Source organism: Podarcis tiliguerta, assembly GCF_965153285.1.
Source record: "Podarcis tiliguerta genome assembly, chromosome: 2".
Taxonomy (NCBI): Eukaryota; Metazoa; Chordata; class Lepidosauria; order Squamata; family Lacertidae; genus Podarcis; species Podarcis tiliguerta.
The window spans coordinates 17,044,125-17,067,150 of record NC_139535.1 but is presented as its reverse complement, the minus strand read 5'-3'; the positions used below and the strand labels follow the sequence as shown (position 1 = coordinate 17,067,150).

Genomic DNA, 23,026 nt, shown 5'->3' with positions numbered 1-23,026 from the left:
GGCAGTGGTTGAGCGCCCTGGGATGGTTAGTACGAGTGGGGTGATGATCTCGTTCCTCAGGTCTTTGTAGAGAGTACAGGACAGGAGGACGTGTGCCGCCGTTTCGGTGCTACCGTCTCCACAGGGCCAAAGACATTTCTCAGGTGGGATCTTTTGGAATCAACCCTCAAGTACCGTAGATGGCAAAACATCCAGTCTTGCAAGTATAAAAGCACACCTGTATTTTGGGATAATAAGTTTGTGCAGATATGGGGCCAGAGAATCAAAATGGAGAGGTGGAAACTGAACATACCAAGGGCAGAATTTCCTTATAGTGGCCAGGTTGTTCTGATGCTCGATATCTTTTAGACATTGACCAATTAGACTGTTTGCTTTAGGACCACTATGCACTATTATACTAACAAACTGTGGGAGGCAGTGGGAGACAGGAGTGCCTGGCGTGCTCTTGTCCATGGGGTCACGAAGACTCGGACACGACTAAATGACTAAACAACAACAACACGCACTATTATTGCATCAAGAATATGCTGCAGGAGCTGGCTTTATTAAATCTGTTTATAGATGACTGTTGGAATTTATTTTTCAAGGACCTACTAATCTTTGCCATGTCTGCAGCTAGAAACATAACAACACAATATTGTGAACAGCTACTAACTTAACTCTAAAGGGATGGTGAGACAGAATATGAAATATTGCCCTTATGGAAATGGAGCAAAGCATCTTTGAGCATGGCTTACTCTGGGACAATCTACGAAGAGAGTGGAAGACACCTGACAGATATAAGCAATTCTAAACTACTTCCAAGCATATTTTTTGACTATATCATTTACATGATTGTACAGCTGATTCATGGAATGTTTCTTGGGGGGGGGTGAGGGTATATATATATATATATATATATATATATATATATATATTGGCTACATGTATTTCTAGAAAGGGAATAATAAAGCTAATTATGATAGTAAACATGTTGCAAGAGACACCTGCATTACAACACCAGCCTGGAGGGAGGGGCCCTTAAGCCACTTCCTGCCCAGGAGGAGCCAATGGGGAGCCTGGGTGGGTGGAGTCAGCCAGAGCCAGAAGGCTCTACAAGAAGAAGACATAGCTATGTGGGTTATCACATGGGGCATGAGCAGCAGTTCCTGACAATATCTACAATTTAAATGTCAAAGGTGGGGGGGGGGGAATCAGAGATGCAAGTCCTCTTCCTTTTATGCTGGTTTTCTTCCAGGCATCAAGCACTTGTCATTTTCATCACAGCAGACAAAGGCACGGCGTAGTTTTTTGTCCCCACTTATCTGTTCGATTCCGCATACCTTTGTGTTTTTGGATATGCACCTCTTATTTACATTTTTCAAGGCACCTCCTCGGCGGGCTGGGGAGAAAAAGGATAGGTGAAAGGACAGGATATGTCCTCAGTACAAGCAAAGTGTGAAGTGTAGCCACTAGTCTCTTTTCGGGAAATAACATATCCTCCAAGTGCCCCAATTTTCAAGTAACAGTCCCGGAATTGCAGAAGCCATCCCATTTTCTGATTTGATCCTGGAATGTCCAGAGGGATTGTAAGTGCCCACAAAACAATCCTTACCTTCGTAAATTAATATGGTCAAGCAGTATCCATCAGGGATTGTGCAGCTAAATGGAGGCCAGCACGTCTTATCGGTGTCTGGATTAGCAATTGTGCAGCGGTGGCATGTTATGGCTTCTGCTGCAAAAGAGACACATTGTTGTAACTCTACCTTGCAGACAACATCCCTAATGTGGTGTCAGGATGCTGTCAGCAGCCCCCGGCTGGTTGCCCAGGAAAGTATAAAGACAAGGGAAAGTTTCTTACCATCCTTTTTTATTTCAGTCTTTAGAGAGAGAGGCTATAGAACGCAACCTCTTGAATAATGGCGTTGTCCTGAGTGAATCTCCACCCGCCCCGTCTCTCCCACTTCCCGGTCCGTTTCCTCTACTGGTGCTGCTACATGCCCTCTGTCTTTGTGCTCTTTGCTCTCCTACTTTTAAGGCTCATCAGGTTCTGGGAGACAGAGGATCTGGAATGCTTTCCAATGACGGCTGGGTGCTGTTCTGGCTCTCCCAGCTTCTCCCCTCATCTGCCTTTGAGCTACGACCTCCCTCAAACCCCTGGTGTAAATCTAAACCGTCTTCTACTTCCTCCTCCCTGGAAGGGTCAGGATGGGGAGGCAGTCTCCACCATTCCTCCTCTGCTAGTCCCCGACACGTGGGAAAGATATAAGAAGAGTTTTCTTCTGCCAGATGAAAGGTCCCAAACATCCACCGAGCTCAGCATCTTGTATGTGTTTTTGTAGTCACTAGCCAGATGTTTCTCCAACATATTTATTTCCACCATTTCCACCCTGAAATGTCAACACAGATAGACATGGTCTGAGAGGGAAAGGAAGAGTTTCGGAGGATGGTGGTAGTGCCTATCCACCCATGAGGCAAGGTGAGGTGATGAAAGAGTGGCCTCTTGGGGAATAGGAGGCGCTGCTGGTCTCCCTGGAGGAGAAATGATGGGGGTCGCCCTCTGGGGTCTCCTGGACACGGCACCTGCTTGCTGGGATTTAGAGCAGGAGGGTACTAAAAGTGATTTCCTTGAGAATGGGCTCCTTGAAACGGGGAGGAAAGTAGATTGTGCCACGTTAAATCAGAACAAATATGGTAGTGGGATTCATGGTGGGGTAGGAGAGAAGGAGGGTTTATCAGTAGGGGAGGGAGAAAAGGGAATGTTGGATGCAAAATCATGGAGCAGGGGCTAACAGCCATGTACCCAAAAGGAAACTGTGGGGAGAAGGGTCTCCGATAAAGAATCAGTGGAATGGAATGTACCAAATGCCACATCACGGGGCAGGGGATGAAACAGATGTATCTTCATTCCAGATCTGCAAGGAACCTATCTTCTAGTGTGGCCACCTGTTTCAGACACCTGCTAAAAACATATTTCTTGCAGCAAACCTATCCAGACGCATACTTTTATTATGTCTTCACTTCTTTGAAATATTACTAATTTTATTGGTCTTTATGCATATATAGGAACGGGAAGACTAATTTTTGTTGGTCTTTCTATATATGCGTGCACACACATATTGTTAGATGAAAACTACTTAGGGATTTTTCTCTTTTGATTAAGCAATCTATGCATCTTATGGCGGACAGACCATGCAACACACACACACAAGCACACACATACTGCAGAAGTAGCCAGAGAACACAAATCTCACATGCTTCTTCTTGTTTGGAAGTTGAAGCGCTATGGTTTCCTCTGCTTGCTCCATGCCCTTCCACTGCACAGCTACCCCTTCTAGCTTCAATCGCAAAGGCCATAAGAAATGATATTAGAGGTTTTTGACCAATCCCAGCTCCTATGCCATCCAGCAACCCTTTCACAAATTTCTTTACAGGCCTTGTTGGGAAATGAGGTCCAAATGTGGAAAAGCAAGAAAGGCAGCAACGCCCATCAACTTTGGAGCCCCCCCCCCCAAGTCCCTGCAAATATTTTACTGGGGGCCGAAGGGACCTGGGACCCTTCGAGTTGGCACCTATTTGTAGGTGGGACTTACCTCCTGGCATGAGGCAGAGCATAACGCAGACAGCAAGCAGCCAAGCTGGAGCCACACGAGGCTCTAGAATCCCCAGGATGAAGCCGTAACCCATTTTATAGCCCTTTGGTATGAAGAGAGAGAAAAAGAGATCGTGCCACGGGTTCCCTTTTTTTCTTCTGTGGGCAGTCGGGTTTCTACCACCCTGGCAGGTGAGCAGCTCAATTGGTTGAGTAGAGGAACGTGGAAAGAGCCATCTATTATATAAGTCCAGAAGAAGCCTTATTGGCTTCTCTCAGGTCACCTGATCAACCTGGGCTTGATAGCTGCAGTAACACACAATGGCGCTTTAGGGCAGGCAGATGTCTGACCGTGATGACGAACCAGGTTAATCCATCCCAGTTCTACATGTGGCAGATTATATAGTATATCTGTGTTGTTGTTCTCTCTCTCTTATTGGACCGGCCCTTAGCAAGAACAGCATGTGTAAAATAAACCCAGTGAGCCGTATTCACAGGTGGCTCAATTAGTACCAGGGAAGCTGAACATTTGGCTTTTAGCTCTATCAAATGGCCATCTCAGCTCTGCCCTTCGCAACCACTAAGCCTCATCTCTATGATACTCTTCAAGGCTCAGGGAAGTTATGTGCTTGGGTAGTGATGTGATTGATTTCAAAAAAGTAACAACCTCCCAAAGCTCCCATTTACTGCAGTCGCTGCATATGGATTGCTCTGTGTTCCAGAACTAATGCTTGACATGTGGAAAGATAAATGACGAAACAGAATATTTGGAGACGGATGCATGAATTTGATCCAGGACAGAGTGGCCTGCGTTTTGTTTTGTGAGGTGAATGAGGTAAATGTAAATGTAAAGCTATCGCTGTTTGTGGGTTTGTGGGTTCATCCTACACTGTTACGTGTATGAGGGTGACTGTTTAGGACTCAGTATGGTGTAGTGGTTAAGAGCAGTAGACTCGTAATCTGGTGAACCGGGTTTGCTTCCCCGCTCCTCCACATGCAGCTGCTGGGTGACCTTGGGCCAGTCACACTTCTCTGAAGTCTCTCAGCCTCACTCACCTCACAGAGTGTTTGTTGTGGGGGAGGAAGGGAAAGGAGAATGTTAGCCGCTTTGAAACTCCTTAAAGGGAGTGAAAGGCGGGGTATCAAATCCAAACTCTTCTTCTTCTTCAGTAAAGCACTGAGGGATTAGGGCAACTCCTAGAACTTGATACGGGGGGTTATAAAGTGCCAAGATTTAAAATTCCAGCATTGATCAGGCAGACTGTCTGCCACAATAGCTTATCTTCCACATCTGGAGGGTTGGCTTGGCTTTTGGAGTGTGGACGTTCTTTGTAACATAATCTTAGGACACCAGGGATCTATAGGACGACTATGGTAATCTAGAAACAGGTTTAAAAAAGCTAGCTCCAGCAGCATATTCTTGAACCAATAATAATAATAATAATAATAATAATAATAATAATACCCCGCCTTTCCCGGTTCAAAAACCGGGCTCAGGGTGGCTAGCAGGTTCAGTTCGTTTGGTCAACCTAAACTTTCCTTCACCCTTTGTGTTGCAAACTTACAGAGAGAAAGTTTTTCCTTTTTACGTTTGTAAACAGGCTTGGTTACTGGGGTGCATTTGCAAACAGGCCTAGTTACTTTTTCTACACAAAGCTGGGGTTCCGAATAAATCCTGTTCGATCCTTCCTTCAACACCTCAGAGGAAGATGAGGGGGGAAGCTGGGAAATAATGGGAGAGGAGGAGGAGAACAGTTCGCTGACATGTTATCACTAGAAAGCATTGCAGACCCAGTGGCGGGGGGACCCTCTCTGTCACCTGGGGCGGGACGCTGAGGGGTGGGGCGAACCGCCCGGTGGCGCATGCGTGACGTCTATACGGACTGCGCACGTGCGGCAGTCTGTGCGGTCTATGCATGTCTACGGTTGTCGTGCAAGCGGCAGCCCATATGGACATCTGTACAGACGCGGTGCCCATACAGACTGCATGCATGCCCACCACCGCTCTACAACTGGGGGGAGGCAGCGGGCCATCTTGTCACCCCCCAGCGTGCTGCCTGGGGTGACCCGCCTCCTCCACACACCCCTTTGTATGCCCCTGTCCAAACCCACCATCTCCCAGAATCTGGCAAGCCTTAAAGGTAGGAAAGCAAAGAGCTCAGAGGCAGAAGGCCCTAAGCGGCAACCATAGGTGTGTGTGTGAGTGTGTGTGTGCTGTTGATGAATGAGGAAGTGGGAGAGAAGGGATGTGTCTGAAGATTTACTCAGGACAAGGCCATTATTCCAAGGCTCTGTAAATATTGAATAAAAAGCAGGTGGTAAGGCCTATATGGTATCTGGGGTAATCTCTCTCTCTCTGCATACCTGTTGCTAGAGATCACAAGTGAGAGAGTGCAATTATGCCCCACTTGTGGGCTGCCCATGGGCAGGGAGTGAGCAGGATGGTGAACTGCACAGGCCTTTGGCTGGATCCACCTGAGCTCAACTTGCATGTTTGTATAAGTGATTTAGATCTGCACTGCAACCCTATGCCTGTTTACTCAGAAATCAGTGGGGCTTAGTCACCTGCGTTGTGTAGGATTGCAGCTGGGTTGTGCGCAGTACCAGATCAGCTCTTAGTGAGCATGGGTAAAATGAATCCAGTTCCATTTGAACAGTCTTCACAGGTGGCGCAGTGAGTACAAGGGAAGCTGAACGTTTTGTTTCTGGTCTATCGAATGGTCATCTCAGCTCTGCCCTTTGTAACCATTGGGCCTCATCACTGGATACTCTTCAAGGCACAAGGAAATTCTGTGCTTGGATTGTGATGTTGTGTTTCTGTGTCTGTGTTTTTTTAAAAAAGCCTAAAAGCTCCCATTCACTGCAGTCACTGCATATTGATTGCTCTGCTTTGTAGACCTAACGCTTGAAATGTGGGATGATAATAACAGAACAGAAGATTTGGAGAGGCCAGATAAGAAGATGGAATCTTGCAGCATGACTTTGATCCAGAACAGGCTGGTAATGTGTACACACAGAAGGTGCACACCTTAGATTTTATTTTGGGAGACAAATGTGGTAAATATAAATATAGAGCTATCGCTCAGATGGGATTCTTACCTGGGAGACAAATGAAAGGTAATGTTAGAAATATAATTGATTTAATTGAATATTTGGGTTCCAGGAAAGATAAACAAGCAGCTTTGATATTTATAGATGCTGAGAAGGCATTTGATAATGTGTCTTGGTATTTTATGAAAAGAAACTTAGAACTTATGGAAATGGGTCCAATGTTTCTTAATAGTATTCAGGCTATTTACTCTGAACAATATGCTAAGTTATCAGTCAATAGAACATTGACCGACAAGATTACAAAAGGAACTAGACCGGGGTGCCCGTTGTCACCATTATAACAGTCCTTGAGGTCCTGACAAGGAAGTTAGAAGCAACTATGGAAATAAAGGGGATTGGTATTGGTTCAAAAGAATATAAATTAAAGGCCTTTGCTGATGATCTAGTACTGACATTAGAATAACCGATATCCAGCGCAGTGGAAGCACTGGAGAAAATAGAAGAATATGGGCAATTAGCGGGTTTTATACTCAGTAAATCCAAAACAAAATTATTAACTAAGAATATGGATAGTAAGGAAATAGAGGAACTGCAACAGAAAACAGGAATGATGATAGCAAAAAAAGAGAGTAAAATATCTGGGAGTCTGGCTCACTTCTAAAAATATAAATCTGTATAAGGATAATTATGAAAAAGTGTGGAATGAAGTCAAAAGATATTTGGAAATTTGGGGAAGAATGAAATTATCATTTATGGGAAGAATTTCTGCTATAAAAATGAACGTGCTACCAAGAATGTTATTTTTATTTCAAACAATCCCGATTATCAGCGGAACAGGACAATTCAATATATGGCAAAAGAGACTTTCGAAATTTCTCTGGCAAGGGGAAAAAAACAAGAATTAAGTATAAGCTTTTGACAGATGCTTTTGACCTATGAAGAAGAGGTTAACCTGCAAAAGAAGGCTTAACTGAGGGAGGGCAGGGTGGGAGAAGCTCTGGAGCTGACTGAGGATTCCCAGGTAAGTTCTGCCCTCTATTGTGTGGGCAGGGCGGTCCCTCCTTGGCCCAATCTCCTGCCAACACGTCCCCAGTGAGGAGAGAATAACTGGCACAGGTAGGGGGAGACCTCCAGGTGTCCGGCTGCAGGTGGTGGTGGTGGTGAAGCCAGGCTGTACTGCCAGGAGCAGCATAGGTCCAGGGGTGTGAGCTCCAAAACAGAGTCCACAGCAGCAAGAGGTCAGGTCAGTTTCTCCTTCTCCATGCCAACAGGCTGGACAATGTGTTACAGCTTCACCCTGCAGACCCAGAGGCCACACTTGGCTAAGCTTTGGCTACTTGCTGCCTGCGTTATCCTCTGCTTTGGGCCAGGAGGTAAGTCCCGCTTATGAGAAAGGAGGGGAGTTACAACACCAGTGCTTGGAATCCTTTGTTGGGGGGGGGGGATACTTTTTCATAAAGTCAGCAGGTGCTGAAAAGACAGCAGAGGTGGCAACCGCCTAAAAATGGAGGGGAGGGAATTCCAAAGGGAAGGCAGATGTCACAACACACCTAGGTGTGTTGTGTGGGACCTAAATGGTGTTTATATGTATATATAATGATAAACCAATAAAAACTCATTTGGAATAACAATAACAATAACTCATTATTTATATCCTGCCCATCTGGCTGAGTTTCCCCAGCCACTCCGGCCGGCTCCCTGTGTTAAAAGCATGCCATGTTTAAGTGGATCAGGTCCAACATGGTTTCTTTAAACTAAAATTTGAAGCAAGCTTGCAGTTTTAAACTATGCACACTTAATTTCGCACACAATTCTCAAGCATCCAGCTCCTCCTGTTCTGCAGCCTCCTTTGTACCTGGGTTTTCACTATGCCTTTCCCTCCCTACTCCTTTTCTGCCGAGCTCTCGCCCAAGACAACTTGCGAGGCTCCCTCAATTTTTTTGGTGACTGTGTGGAACCCAGTTCAGCTACTGATTGATTGATTGTGTGTTTATTGCTTTCATTTTATGGCTCAATGGTCTCGTTAGAGAGTAATATTCACGTTAAATTGTTTTTAAAAGTCTGGAAAGGATTAACCCATTTTGCATCACTTTCTATAGGAAAGCGCGCCTTGGTTTTGGAATGTTTTGGCTTTTTTTTAAAAATAATAATATTTATTAGTTTTCCAACAAATTGAACACAACACTACAAAAAAACCAAAAAAGAAAAAACATACAATAATACAGTACAATACAAAAAAATAGATGATAGATGATAGATGATATGTGATAGATGATAGATGATAGATGATAGATAGATGATAGATAGATGATAGATGATAGATGATAGATGATAGATAGATAGATAGATAGATAGATGATAGATAGATAATAGATAGATAGATAGATAGATAGATAGATAGATGATAGATAGATATAGATATAGATAAAATGGCACTATATTCTCGCCCCTTTCAAAAAACCCACTTTTAGCACACTTCTTCCCCTTAGCTATCTATTTCCCTTTCACATACCCCCAATATTGAAGAAGACACATGTGCTTTGGAAACTGGGATTTGCTTTTATGGCTCAGCTCCAATTCAAGGGGCTTAGAATTTTCCCCAAGTTCTGCTATCAGCCCCTGAATGGGCAGGGCAGAAATGTTGCCAATAAATTTGTGGGAGGGTTCTGGGAACCACCCAGCTTGTCGCTGCAAAAAGCGAGACGGTGAGCTTGGTGGATGTCTGGGGCTGCTCTTCTGGCACAGCAGAACTCTTCTTAGACTCTTCTCACCTAGGCAGGTTGCTTGCTAGGAAGAGCTAAAATGAGGCATTTCTTTTACAGCAGAAGCAATCAAATGCCACGTCTGCAAACTGGATCCGGAGGGGAGCACGCAGTGCTGGCCTAGAAGAAGCAGTTGCAAAATCAGGGATGGATATTGCTTGCACATAATAACTATTGATGGTAAGGATTCTGTCGAGGGTGCTTGCCATTGTCTCTGCTCCAACCCCTAAAACAGCTGTGGAGAAGCTTTGGCTCTTCAGGTGTTGTTTTAATTTCAGTCCACCATTCTGACTTTTTGTATGTTTTGAATTATTGCTGGGGTGGGTGGTACTGTGGTCTAAACCACTGAGGCTCCTGGGCTTGCCGATCAGAAGGTCGGCGGTTTGAATCCCTGTGACGGGGTGAGCTCCTGTTGCTCTGTCCCAGCTCCTGCCAACCTAGCAGTTCGAAAGCACGCCAGTGCAAGTAGATAAATAGGTACTGCTGTGGCAGGAAGGTAAACAGTGTTTCCGTACGCTCTGGTTTCTGTCAGTGTCCCATTGCACCAGAGGCAGTTTAGTCCTGCTGGCCACATGACCTGGAAAGCTGTCTGTGGACAAACACTGGCTCCCTCGGCCTGAAAGCGAGATGAGCGCCACAACCCCATAGTCATCTTGGACTGGACTTAACCGCCCAGGGGTCCTTTACCTTTTACCTTTATCTGTGGTGGTGGGAGGAGACCAGCAGTACCTCCTAATTACCGAGAGTGGAGGCAGTATGGTGATGGGAGCTGCCAAGAAGGAGCCATATGTGGCCTTCAAAGAGCATGCTGCAGCTGTCATTGGCACCGTGGCAGCAGTGGTGGGTGATGGAGGCCAGTTCTGCTGCCCCCGTGGATCCTGCTGCCTGAGGCGGTTACCTCCCCTTGCCTCATGGGTGGACCAGCCTGGCTTAGCATTCTACTTGTACCGAGGACGTATCCTGCACGTTCATTTGGCCTTTGTCTCCACAGTCGAAACAGATACCGTAAAACATATACGTAGGAACTGCGTTTCCAAAGCCACAAAGATGTGCAAGCGCAAATTCCTGAGCGACGACAGAAAAGAAATCTATGCTTTTGCCTGCTGTGATGAAAATGGGTGTTTGATGCCTCATGGAATTGCCAACTGAAGTGTATAGTGAAGATGATCCGGACACAAAAGCTTTTCTCTTTCTTTCTTTCTTTCTTTCTTTCTTTCTGAGCTATTTTTAAGGAAATTCGCCAGAAGCTACACTTCCAACACGGGTTGCCATGGGTCCGGATTTTCACGGACATTTCAGCGATTTCCACCCAGGCACTGTTTCCAACAGTTGAATCCTGGCAATGTCCAGGAAATTCCAGACATATGGCTGAGGATATTTCACCCCTCCCTTTGCAAGAATCTGCTGATGTTCCAGAGAGGAGGGGGCGGACTTCTGCTCGCTACTTATTCCGCTCCAGCCTCACTTCAAAGAGGGAGAGACTGAGTGTTATCTCTGTGTAGATAAGGAGAGGCTTGACAACCATGTATCAGGAGTGCTCTGATGGTGTTTCCTGCTTGGCAGGGGGTTGGACTCGATGGCCCTTGTGGTCTCTTCCAACTCTATGATTCTATGATTCTAAGGTCGCTGCAAAAGCAGCTGCAACACTCAGTGCTGTCCAGCATCTCCATAAAGCTTAGTACATAGTTTGTATAGTACAGTAGCTGTAGAGAATAAAAGAAGATATTATTCAGCGCTGTCGTCCGAGTGATTTATGCTCTGCTGTACTCTGCTGTTTTCTGGAAGTGAGTTGGGTGCTCACAGCTCTGAGTTGTGAGTCCACAGCACTTAGACCTGTTCCTGTGCAGAAGGTCTCTGGAAATGCTACCCCAGCTCGCCTGGCTCAGTCGGGGCTGAAGTGGTTGAGCCCAGTCGGTGGCACTGGCTCAAAGGCGAAGCTGACAATGGCAACCCCAATTTTTGTTGGGTCTATACACAAATGTAGGTTCAGATGTGCTCTTGTGAGTTGTATCTGAGGTGGTGCTAAGTAAATAAGTGCCCTGCCAGTGCAAGGACTTCCGCTTTTGCAATAAGGCTCCCTCCTATGTGACCATTGCATATGTTCTAGGGGTTCCCTCAGCCGTCTGGAACAAATTTGGGGGCAGCGCAGGGTTCGCAATCTCTCCTCTCTCTTTCTCTGAAGGAAGAAATCTTTCCCTTGTTTCTGTTTGTTGATGTTGTATAGGAAAACCAGCATCAAGCGCTTGTATTGCAGTAATAAAACTCTATATGCTTATGTGGTGTTGGTGGTGGAGGAAGTTGTCGTGACAGCTCTTCATTGGGGCACGACACCAGGAAGAGGATGGCACATTGCATAATAATAATTAATAATAATAATATAATAATAATTTATTATTTATACCCCACCTATCTGGCTGGGCTTCTCCAGCCACTCTGGGCGGCTTCCAATGGAATATTAAAATACAATAACCTATTAAACATTAAAAGCTTTCCTAAACAGGGCTGCCTTCAGATGTCTTCTAAAAATCTGCTAGTTGTTTTTCTCTCTGACATCTGGTGGGAGGGCGTTCCACAGGGCGGGTGCCACCACCGAGAAGGCCCTCTGTCTGGTTCCCTGTAAATTGGCTTCTCACAGCAAGGGAACCGCCAGAAGGCCCTTGGCGCTGGACCCCAGTGTCCAGGCAGAACAATGGGGGGGGAGACGCTCCTTTAGATATACTGGACCGAGGCCGTTTAGGGCTTTAAAGGTTAGCACCAATACTTTGAATTGTGCTTGGAAATGCACAAGAGGATGTTGCAAGCTGCCACCAGCATCGGAAAACACTGATGGGTGGGGAGCTGGCGTAGATTAATCCCTTCATGGGAGAGCAGCACCTTCAAAGTCCTTGAATTTAGCTACCTGTGGCATTCAGATTGCTAAAAGTTAGAAGTATCCTGAAAATACAGGGGAAAACAAAGCACACTACAATATGGGCAGAGCGTGTTAGGGGAAACAGTTCAATGAATTGAGGACAAGAAGTTTCCCAGAGCAATGAGGTTAGTGCTATGTCACTGTGAAGAGTGCCCCTTCCCCAAGGTGGGAATGAGGAGGGCTGTCAGCAGGAGTGGGGAGGCTCCAGTTGGGGGAACCCCCAGAGGCTCAGAGTCGGGGATTGGTGGTGGGACACAGAGGTCAAAGCGAGAAGATTGGTAAGAGGAGGTGTCGGAAGCTAAAGGGGCAACAGGCTTTAGTGAGCAGGAAGAGCCTGTGACAGGGAGCAGTTCAGACTCCAAGGCTGAAGCAAAGGACGGCAGTGGTGATCAAGGGACTGCTGAAGAAGCCAGGGAGTCTTCTCCTCCAGCTGTGACAAGCTCCCCTCCTCCCTGCCCTCCAAGAATGCTGAAATGTGGCACGGAATTTTTAATTTTTAAAAAGCATGCCCGTCCACTTGCTTGCCAAGACCACTGCATGCCACTGGGCCCACACAGAGACCACTCACATAGACATCCCCACACAGCAACGTAACGCACAGCCCTTTGTTCACATCAGAGTTCTTTTAATACAGCATCTTCCTTAGACTGCATTCAAAGGCACTGGTCTTTGTCATTACAGCAGTGGAGCTCATGCAATTGGTTTACAGAATGGTGGACCTTTCGAGTTTTGCAGCCTCTGGCATAGAAGCCGCATCGTTTGTAGTAGCGCAACACATGTTTAGTTGCCACTGGGAAGAGAAAGAAAAGTATCTGGGTTACTGTTAGAATCTAGCGAAAGATGTGTGATGTTAATGGAAGGATTCGCTCATGGCAAGGTCCCCATCAGAGACAGCTGGGGAAACGGGGGTCTGTGCTGAAAGGCAGGTTTTTGCAACCACTGTTCCCAGGTACAGCAACCAACACCCCCATTTATCCTTAAGAATGAATGGAAATTTCCCATGACATTAGGTGAAGCATTGCAATTGGGATGCCACTGGCCAGAGGGCCCAACCTGGCCCCTGACTTGAGATACCTCAGCCAGGTGGGCTGCATCACATGGACTTAACCAGGATGCTTTCTGAACCTTGGCATGCTAGAGTTTGACTGGAGAATTATAAGTAAAACTCATGTTTTTCCTACTGCTTGCAGGTATTGTTGGTTCAAAGAATTTCCAGGGCAATACATTTCATCATGTGACTGAGGGCTTGGAATCAGGTTTCGCATTAGCGTAGCTTAGAGCTTCCATAGGAACGAGGTGCTTCTCTCGTAGTTCTTGTTCTGCTGGAATGGCAAGATCCCCGACCTCCTCTGCAGCCAGTCATACTAGCCATGCCCCACCACCCACCCATGGAAATGCACTGAAAGTAAGGGGGAGAGAAAGACAAGAAGGACCACTCACGTGAAGTGACTCTGTACAAGACGCAGGCTGGAGGGTGTCCTGTACTTGGATCATCAGGGCATTCTTGTACATTAGGGGGAACTGGTACACACGGCTGTCCCTCACCCTCTGAATCGCACACACTACAGGTTAAGGCATTTGCTGTCAATGGAAGAAGAAAGAAAGAAAGAAAGAAAGAAAGAAAGAAAGAAAGAAAGAGAGTGAGAGAGAGAGAGAGAAAGGCATCTGCTGTAAGAAAGGCTTTTCTATTTATTACTAAAAAGCTTAAAGACTAAGTAAGATTAAATACTTTAAGATATAAGGAAATGTGATTATATTAAGACATTAAAACTATGACAAAACTAAATTAAGACAGAGGGAAGGAATTTGCTGATAGAATATATGATCTGGAATACAGAGAAGGAAGGTCTGGGGAGGTTGGAGACACAAGTTAATGCTAAGAATATAATGAGGATAAAGATTGTTTTTATTTTTTCTATTTTTCTTTCTCATATTTTTTACTGTTTTGTGTTTATATGTTATGTCATTGTATTTTTCTATTTTTTGTTGTGTTGTGCTCTACTTTTTGTTGTTTTATACTTATTGTAAAATCCAATAAAATATTTATATATATAAAAAGAAAGGCTTTTCTATTTACATGTCTTGTCCCTCCCTGGGCTTCTAAGTCACCAAACTAGTTGTTTCCTTCAAAGAAGAAAAATGCTGATCAGAAAGTTCTGGGACATGTTCCATGAAGAAATAAAAAAGTTACTAAGAACTTCACATAGCAAAAGACCAGAAACATACCTTTTGGGAGTATTGAATGGTGATATTTCTAGAGAAAATACTACGTGACATCAGCGGCGAGAATCCTGGTGGCTAAGTACTGGAAGGGTAACCAGGTACCGACCAAAGCAGAATGGTCATGTGAATATTTGGAACTGGCCAAATTGACAGATATAATAAGACTAAAGGCAACGAATACAGTCAAGAAGGAAAGGAAGTGCTTGAATGATTATTTAGAAAGACAAGGTTCTAAAGTAAAAATTTGGCTGTGTGTAGAATGACCTCGTGAATGGAAAAGGGGAAACATACATACATATATACATATATATATCAATCAATATATTGAAAGTAATACTGAAATACAGATAAAATATGAAATGTGAAAGGAAGTGTTGTGAGAGTGATGGAAGTCTATTACTATTATTATTTTATAAAATAGTGTTTATTGTATTGAAATATTATACTTTATTCTTTTACAGTCTACTTTTCTTTTTCCCCCCTTCCCCCTTTATTTATTTCTTTTTCTTTATCATATTCTTTATGTATGGCTTGGTATTGATGTGTTTACTTTGCAATAAAAAATAAAAATAAAAATGTTGAGATGCCCTGAGTCTAAAAAAGACATTGGGGGTTCTTACACAAGGTGTAAATTGAGCCCCACGGAGTTCCGCAGAACGTGATTGGCTGCGTCTCAGGCTGCCTACAACCAGGAGGACCCTCCCCTCTGCCACATCCCCATAACAGGCATCTGAGGGTCAGCCAGCTCCAGCATTGTAGAGACTTTGCAGAAAGGGTCCTCTAGTGAGCCTCCTGAGAGTGGCAGGTGCCAAGCAGCAGCTGAGAGTTGCCATATTTCAAAAAGTAAAAATCTAGACACTAAAGTTGTAGAGCTATTCTTCTTATTATTATTATTAGTGAGGGTTGTTGAGCTTTTGGGACAAAATTGCAAAAAAAGAGAGAAAAGAATAATGATGTTTTTGAGCTATTTTTAAGGAAAATTGCCCAAAACGATAATGCTGACATGGGTTGCCATATGTCCGGATTTCCACTGACATTTTAGTGATTTCTGCTGGGACACTGCTTCCGGCGTATGGCAACCCTACAACAGCCGGATGGGCAACATCAACAGATGTGAACACCAGAGAGTTTGCACCAACCGGGGTGTGTGTGTGTGTGTGTGTGTGTGTGTGTGTGTGTGTGTCACTGCGGCTATGATAGGAGGAGCACTGTCTGCAGTTGCCATTGTAAGCTGTCCATTTTATGCAAACAACTAAACATTTTTTCAAAACTAGGTGTTGAACTGCTTGGGGAGCCAAAAGGCTGCGCTTATGACTATTGCAAACTACTTTGATTTTTAAAAATCAAATGTTTTAACAAGTGAATAAATAAAGTTAAAATAAGCCCCCCCCCCGCGCGCCCTGTGCAATAGAGCATCATTCCCCTGAAAATCTTTCTGAAGTTGGGACCGTGCAGGGATTACAAAGACAGGAGACATAGTGGGATCTGTGGAAATCATCTCTGCCAATACCCTGACCCAAGCATGGTGCGCGATGATGCCTGTATAGATCTGGCACTTAATAGTATCAAAACTTTTCTCCAGGTCTGCATTGTTTCCAAAGTTAGCCTTTCAATCATTATCCCCAAATAGGTGCCAGAGCTCAAAAGAGAAAGAAAATAGCTTAAGGGTTCGCCAGTTCTTATGAAGATAAGTGGTGGACATACAGCACATTTGAATTGGTGGCCTACCATGTTTTTCCATTGGCAGGTGGGACTTACCTCCACAGCTGAGGCAGAGCAAAAGACAGACTCCAAGCAGCCAGACCTGAGCCAAGCGTGGCTTCATGTTAGCAAGGAAAAAGCTCTGTCTGATTAGAAAGACTGTTTTGAAGAGTGATTGCTTGGAGACAGAGGACTAGGCTTCCTGGTAATAAGGAGGAGGAAGAGCTCAAATACTTCTCTCCGTCTGAGGCTCAATACTGTCATTATATAAGGCCGAGAGGGGCCTTCTTGGCTGCTCAACCCATTCTAATGGGCTTCAAGGTACAAGAGGGCTCTGGGGTGGCTCTGAAGAGCAGCAGAGATGTGGGTGGTAGTTCCTTGAGCCATTAAGTGCATCGTGTCCTGATTGTTTAACAAATGCTAATGGGATGTGGCTTCAACTGGATGCTCTACAGAATGTTCCATACCTCAGTGGTCCTCTGATGCTATCTTTGGTGGAGGCATGCCCGTTCCTTTCAATGGGTTCTCTGCCCAGCTCCACATTTCCTGGTTGACTGAGCCACGCAAACCAAAAGAGGAGCATGTTGCACCAGGGCAGGCAAGTTCAGAAGCTGATTGGGCTCTGAGGCCCAGAACATACAGCTTTTAATTTTAACAATGCTAAGTGCTTGTGATACCCCAGTAAAAAGGTAAAAGGTAAAGGACCCGTGGACGGATAAGTCCAGTCAAAGACAACTATGGGGTTGCGGCACTCATCTCACTTTCAGGCCGAGGGAGCCGGCGTTTGACCACAGACAGCTTTCCGGGTCATGTGGCCAGCCTGACTAAACCGCTTCTGGAGCAACAGAACAACACGACAAAAGCCAGAGGACACGGAAACACCATGTACAGTGATACCTCAGGTTACAGACGCTTCACGTTACATACACTTCAGGTTACAGACTCCGCTAACCCAGAAATAGTACCTCGGGTTAAGAACTTTGCTTCAGGCTGAGAACACATATTGTGCGGCGGCGGCGCAATGGCAGTGGGAGGCTCCATTAGCTACAGTGGTACCTCAGGTTAAGAACAGTTTCAGGTTAAGAACGGACTTCCAGAAAGAAATAAGTTCTTAACCCGAGATACCACTGTACCTTCCTGCTACAGTGGTACCTATTTATCTACTTGCATTGGTGCGCTTTCAAACTGCTAGGTTGGCAGGAGCTGGGACTGACCCAACTCGAGATTCTGAAACCCTGTACAGAATATCCTAGAGCTCAGCTTCCAAATGATGCTGTCTTACATGGGAAGGAAGTGTATTCCTTTCAGTTAACAAGACTTTCATAATTTAAGGCTCAGAGGCACCTTCTTTGTGCCTCAGGGCACCTGCCCCTGCTAGGCCCGAAAGGCACAAGGAGCTTTTTAGGTGCATAATATACTGCTTGTTTGGACAAATCCAAATGGGCTGAAGCTGAGGAACCAGCCAGATGCAGTACAGAGTGTCCCAGACTTCAGCGACCCTCTTACATGTAGGGATTACTTGTTCACCTCCAGGAAGCTTCAGCCAGGCCCATATGTGCTACTCACATGGTCGTTTCATAGTCCTAGGCCTCCCTGGGCCCCTGATGCTATCTTATGGGGAAGGATTGCAGTATGTGTTCCCCACCGGAAGCTGCAGTCAGGCATACGTGATTGTTGCATCACACGAAACGTCAGCTGACTAGGGACCATAAGACCTGGACTAAAGATCAGTTTTTACTTTAAAAGGTTTGGATACAGAAGGGTATATTTTACTTGAGGACCTAAAGGGCATATTTCACCAGCGCTACCGGGTGAATGGGCTGGGAGGCCACACAGCTACTGCCCCTGCAACCACTGAGTGGATTTCTGTACGGTCCTCAGATGCTCCCAAGGGTGGTAAGTCGGACTAATCAAATGGAACCTTTTCCCCAAAAAAGACTTCACCCAGAATCCTCAGTAAAAAGACATTTTACAATGAACTGAAGAAATGATTGCTTGGAGTGATAGCTTGGAGACAGCAGACTAGTCTTCCTGGCAGTAAGTAAAAGGGGCAGCTCTGTCTCTGTTGAGCAACATTTCTCTCCGTCTGAGGTTCAATACTGTGATTATACAAGGCCGAGAGGGGCCTTCTTGCCTGCTCAACCCATTCTAATGGGATTCAAGGTACAAGAGGGCTCTGGGGAGGGTCTGAAGAGCAGCAGAGATGTGGGTGGTGGTTCCTTGAGCCGTTAAGTGCATCATGTCCTGATTGTTTAACAAATGCTAATGGGACGTGAGTTTAGTTGGATGCTCTACAGAATGTCCCAGACCTCAGTGGTTCTCTGATGCTATCTTTGGTGGAGGCATGCCCGTTCCTTTCAATGAGTTCTCTGCCCCGCTCCACATGACTGAGCCACACAAACCCAAACCGGAGCATGGTGCACTAGGGTAGCAAGTTTAGCAGCTGATTAGGCTCTGAGGCCTAGAACATACAGCTTTTAATTTAAACAATCCTAAGTGCTTGTGATACCCCAGTTAAAAGGTAAAGGACCCCTGGATGGTAAAGTCCAGTCGAAGGCAACTATGGGGTTGGGGCACTCATCTCGCTTTCAGGCCGAGGGAGCCGGCGTTTGTCCACAGACAGCTTTCAGGGTCATGTGGCCAGCAGGACTAAACTGCTTCTGGCACAACGGAACAACGTGACTGAAGCCAGAGTGCACGGAAATGCAATGTCCCTTCCCACCACAGCGGTACTCATTTATCTACTTGCACTGGCGCTCTTTTGGACTGCTAGGTTGGCAAGAGCTGGGACTGATCCAACCCGAGATTCTGAAATCCTGTACAGAATGTCCTAGAGCTCATCTTCCAAATGATGCTGTCTTACATGGGAAGGATCATAGCATCATAGAATCATAGAGTTGGAAGAAACCACAAGGGCCATCGAGTCCAACCCCCTGCCAAGCAGGAAACACCATCAGAGCACTCCTGACATATGGTTGTCAAGCCTCTGCTTAAAGACCTCTGAAGAAGGAGAGTCCACCACACTCCTTGGCAGCAAATTCCACTGTCAAACAGCTCTTACTGTCAGGAAGTTCTTCCTAATGTTTAGGTGGAATCTTCTTTCTTGTAGTTTGGATCCATTGCTCCGTGTCCGCTTCTCTGGAGCGGCAGAAAACAACCTTTCTCCCTCCTCTATGCGACATCCTTTTATATATTTGAACATGGCTTATCACCCCTTAACCTCCTCTTCTCCAGGCTAAACATGCCCAGCTCCCTTAGCCGTTCCTCATAAGGCATCGTTTCCAGGCCTTTGACCATTTTGGTTGCCCTCATCTGGACACGTTCCAGTTTGTCAGTGTCCTTCTTGAACTGTGGAGCCCAGAACTGGATACAGTATTCCACGTGAGATCTGACCAGAGCAGAATACAGTGGCACTATTACTTCCCTTGATCTAGATGCTATACTCCTATTGATGCAGCCCAGAATTGCATTGGCTTTTTTAGCTGCCGCATCACACTGTTGGCTCATGTCAAGTTTGTGGTCAACCAAGACTCCTAGATCCTTTTCACATGTACTGCTCTCAAGCCAGGTGTCACCCATCTTGTATTTGTGCCTCTCATTTTTTTTGCCCAAGTGCAATACTTTACATTTCTCCCTGTTAAAATTCATCATATTTGTTTTTGCCCAGTTCTCTAACCTGTCAAGGTCGTTTTGAAGTGTGATCCTGTCCTCTGGGGTGTTAGCCACCCCTCCCAGTTTGGTGTCATCTGCAAATTTGATCAGGATGCCCTTGAGTCCATCATCCAAGTCCAGTTAACAAGACTTTCATTGTATGGGGCTCAGAGGCACCTTCTTTGTTCCTCAGGGCACCTGTCCCTGGTAGGCTCGAAAGGCACAAGGAGCTTTTTAGGTGCATAATATCCTGCTTGTTTGGACAAATCCAAAGGGGCTGAAGCTGAGGAACCAGCCGGATGCAGTACAGAGTGTCCCAGACTTCAGCGACCCTCTTACATGTAAGACCTGGAATCAGACCGGGACCAAAGATCAGTTTTTACTTTAAAAGGTTTGGATACAGAAGGGTATATTTTACTCGAAGACCTAAAAGGCATATTTCACCAGCGCTACCAGGTGAATGGGCTGGGAGGTCACACAGCTACTGACCCTGCAACCACTGAGTGGATTTCTGTACGGTCCTTTCTGTACAGCCTCAGATGCTCCCAAGGGTGGTAAGTCGGACTAATTAAATGGAACCTTTTTCTGTCAGTCTCCCGTTCTCTGGCTAATCAGCTCTCTGCAAAAGGATTGTTGTGGTGAGGTGGTCCCACCCACTTGTTCCTAGGCAGAAAATACCAGGCAATAAGTAGTCATAGTAGCTGAACCTCGAGTAAGGAAGATGTCACTTGGTTTGAAGACCCAGGCTCAATGCAGCCATGGCATACAGCCAGGGGAAACCTTGTTGACATCCCAGCTCACCTGAGATGCCCACCCACTCACCTGCTGAGACCCTGCACCCACGCACGCCACTGGGCACACACAGAGCCCACTCACATAGACATCCCCACACAGCAACGTAACTCAAATTGCACAGCCATTTGTTCACATAGGAGTTCTTTTAATACAGCATCCTCCTTAGACGGCATTCAAAGGCAGTGGTCTCTGCCGTTACAGCACTTGAGCTCATACTCTTGCGATACATCCTTATCGACCTTTCGAGTTCCACACACTTTGGTATAGAAGCCACATTTTTTGTAGTAGCGCATCACATTTTTAGTACCGTCAAACGCTGGGAAGGGAAAGAAAAGTATCTGGGTTACTGTTAACAAGTAGTGAAAGATGCCTGACAGAAATGGAAGGATGCACTTTTTGCATCAGAGACAGCTGGGGAAATGGAGGTCTGTGCTGAAAGGCAGGTTTTTGCCACACTGTTGCCAGGTATAGCACCCAGCACCCCTGCTTATCCTCAAGAATGAATGGCAACTCTTCCCTTGTATTAGGTGAAGCATTGCAGTTGGGATGCCACTGGCCAGAGGGCCCAACCTGGCCCCTGACTTGAGATACGTCAAGAATTAAAGGTAAACTTAGAAAATTCATGTTTCTCTCCCTGCCTGCAGGTATTGTTGCTTCAAAGAATATTCAGGGGGATACGTTCCGTCATGTTCCTGAGTGCTTGCAATCAGGTTTCGTATAGAGGCTGCATTAGCGTAGCTTAGAGCTTCCATTGGAACGAGGTGCTTCTCTTGTTCTTGTACTATTGAAGTTGCAAGATCCCGGGCCCCCTCTGCACCCAGTTGTACTAGCCATGCCCACCACCCACCCATGGAAATGCACTGAAAATAAGGGGGAGGGAAAGACGAGAAGGATCGCTCACTTGCTGAGATTGTGTACAAGACGCAGGCTGCAGGATATCCTGTACGTGGATCATCAGGGCATGTCGCTATTTTGGGGGGATGTGGCAAACACGGCTCTTCTGGACCTCCTGAAGTGCACACACTACATTTTAAGGCATTTGCTGTTAAAAGAAGAAAGAAAGAAAGTCACCAAAAGAAAGAAAGTCTAAGTCACCAAACTCGTTGTTTCCTTCAAAAACAAAAAAATCTGAGATGCCCTGAGTCTAAAAAGGACATTGGGGGTTCTTACAGTAGGTGTAAATTGAGCCCCACGGAGTTCCGCAGAACGTGATTGGCTGCGTCTCAGGCTGCCTACAACCAGGAGGACCCTCCCCTCTGCCACATCCCCATAACAGGCATCTGAGGGTGCAGCCAGCTCCAGCATTGCAGAGACTTTGCAGAAAGAGTCCTCTAGTGAGCCTCCTGAGAGTGGCAGGTGCCAAGCAGCAGCTTAGAGTTGCCATATTTCAAAAAGTAAAAATCTAGACACTAAAGTTGTAGAGCTATTCTTATTATTATTAGTGAGGGTTGTTGAGCTTTTGGGACACAATTGCAAAAAAAGAGAGAAAAGAATAATGATGTTTTTGAGCTATTTTTAAGGAAAATTGCCCAAAACGATAATGCTGACATGGGTTGCCATATGTCTGGATTTCCACTGACATTTTAGTGATTTCTGCTGGGACACTGCTTCCGATGTATGGCAATCCTACAACAGCCAGATGTGAACACCAGAGAGTTTGCACCAACCGGGGTTTGTGTGTGTGTGTGTGTCACTGCAGCTGTGATAGGAGGAGCACTGTCTGGAGCTGCCATTGTAAGCTGCCCAGTTTATGCAAACAATTAAACATTTTTTCAAAACTAGTTGTTGAACTGCTTGGGGAGCCGAAAGGCTGTATTTATGACTATTGCAAACTACTTTGATTTTAAAAAATCAAATGTTTAAACAAGTGAATAAATAAAGTTAAAATAAGCCCCCCCCCCCGCGCCCTGTGCAATAGAGCATCATTCCCCTGAAAAACTTTCTGAAGTTGGGACCGTGCAAGAATTACAAGGACAGGAGACATAGCGGGATCTGTGGAAATCATCTCTGCCAATACCCTGACCCAAGCATGGTGGGTGATGATGCCTGTATAGACTTACCTCCACAGCTGAGGCAGAGCAAAAGACAGACTCCAAGCAGCCAGACCTGAGCCAAGCGTGGCTTCATGTTAGCAAGGAAAAAGCTCTGTCTGATTAGAAAGACTGATTTGAAGAGTGATTGCTTGGAGACAGAGGACTAGGCTTCCTGGTAATAAGGAGGAGGAAGAGCTCAAATTAAGTACATCGTGTCCTGATTGTTTAACAAATGCTAATGGGATGTGGGTTCAACTGGATGCTCTACATAATGTTCCATACCTCAGTGGTCCTCTGATGCTATCTTTTGTGGAGGCATGCCCGTTCC

At 45.6% G+C, this 23,026-nt stretch overlaps 3 long non-coding RNA genes across 5 annotated transcripts; 1 reads left to right on the top strand and 2 right to left on the bottom strand.

The window, feature by feature from the left end:
• Positions 1-907: 907 nt before the first annotated feature.
• Positions 908-10,804, top strand: LOC310671051. Of its 3 annotated transcripts, none has more exons than XR_014507716.1 (4): positions 908-1,178; positions 7,871-7,995; positions 9,445-9,564; positions 10,376-10,804. It is a non-coding gene; the product is annotated as an uncharacterized lncRNA (long non-coding RNA). The 3 variants fall into 3 exon arrangements; XR_014507718.1 differs by lacking the exon at positions 908-1,178 and adding an exon at positions 7,781-7,860 and having other exon boundaries at positions 7,894-7,995; XR_014507717.1 differs by lacking the exon at positions 908-1,178 and having other exon boundaries at positions 7,759-7,995.
• On the bottom strand, positions 917-3,711 carry LOC310671091. Its single transcript, XR_014507771.1, has 3 exons — positions 3,573-3,711; positions 1,595-1,714; positions 917-1,381 (listed from the first exon to the last, which is right to left on the bottom strand). It is a non-coding gene; the product is annotated as an uncharacterized lncRNA (long non-coding RNA).
• Positions 10,805-20,789: 9,985 nt separating the features above from the next.
• LOC310671030 lies at positions 20,790-22,890 on the bottom strand. Its single transcript, XR_014507687.1, has 3 exons — positions 22,726-22,890; positions 21,567-21,707; positions 20,790-20,981 (listed from the first exon to the last, which is right to left on the bottom strand). It is a non-coding gene; the product is annotated as an uncharacterized lncRNA (long non-coding RNA).
• Positions 22,891-23,026: the final 136 nt, after the last annotated feature.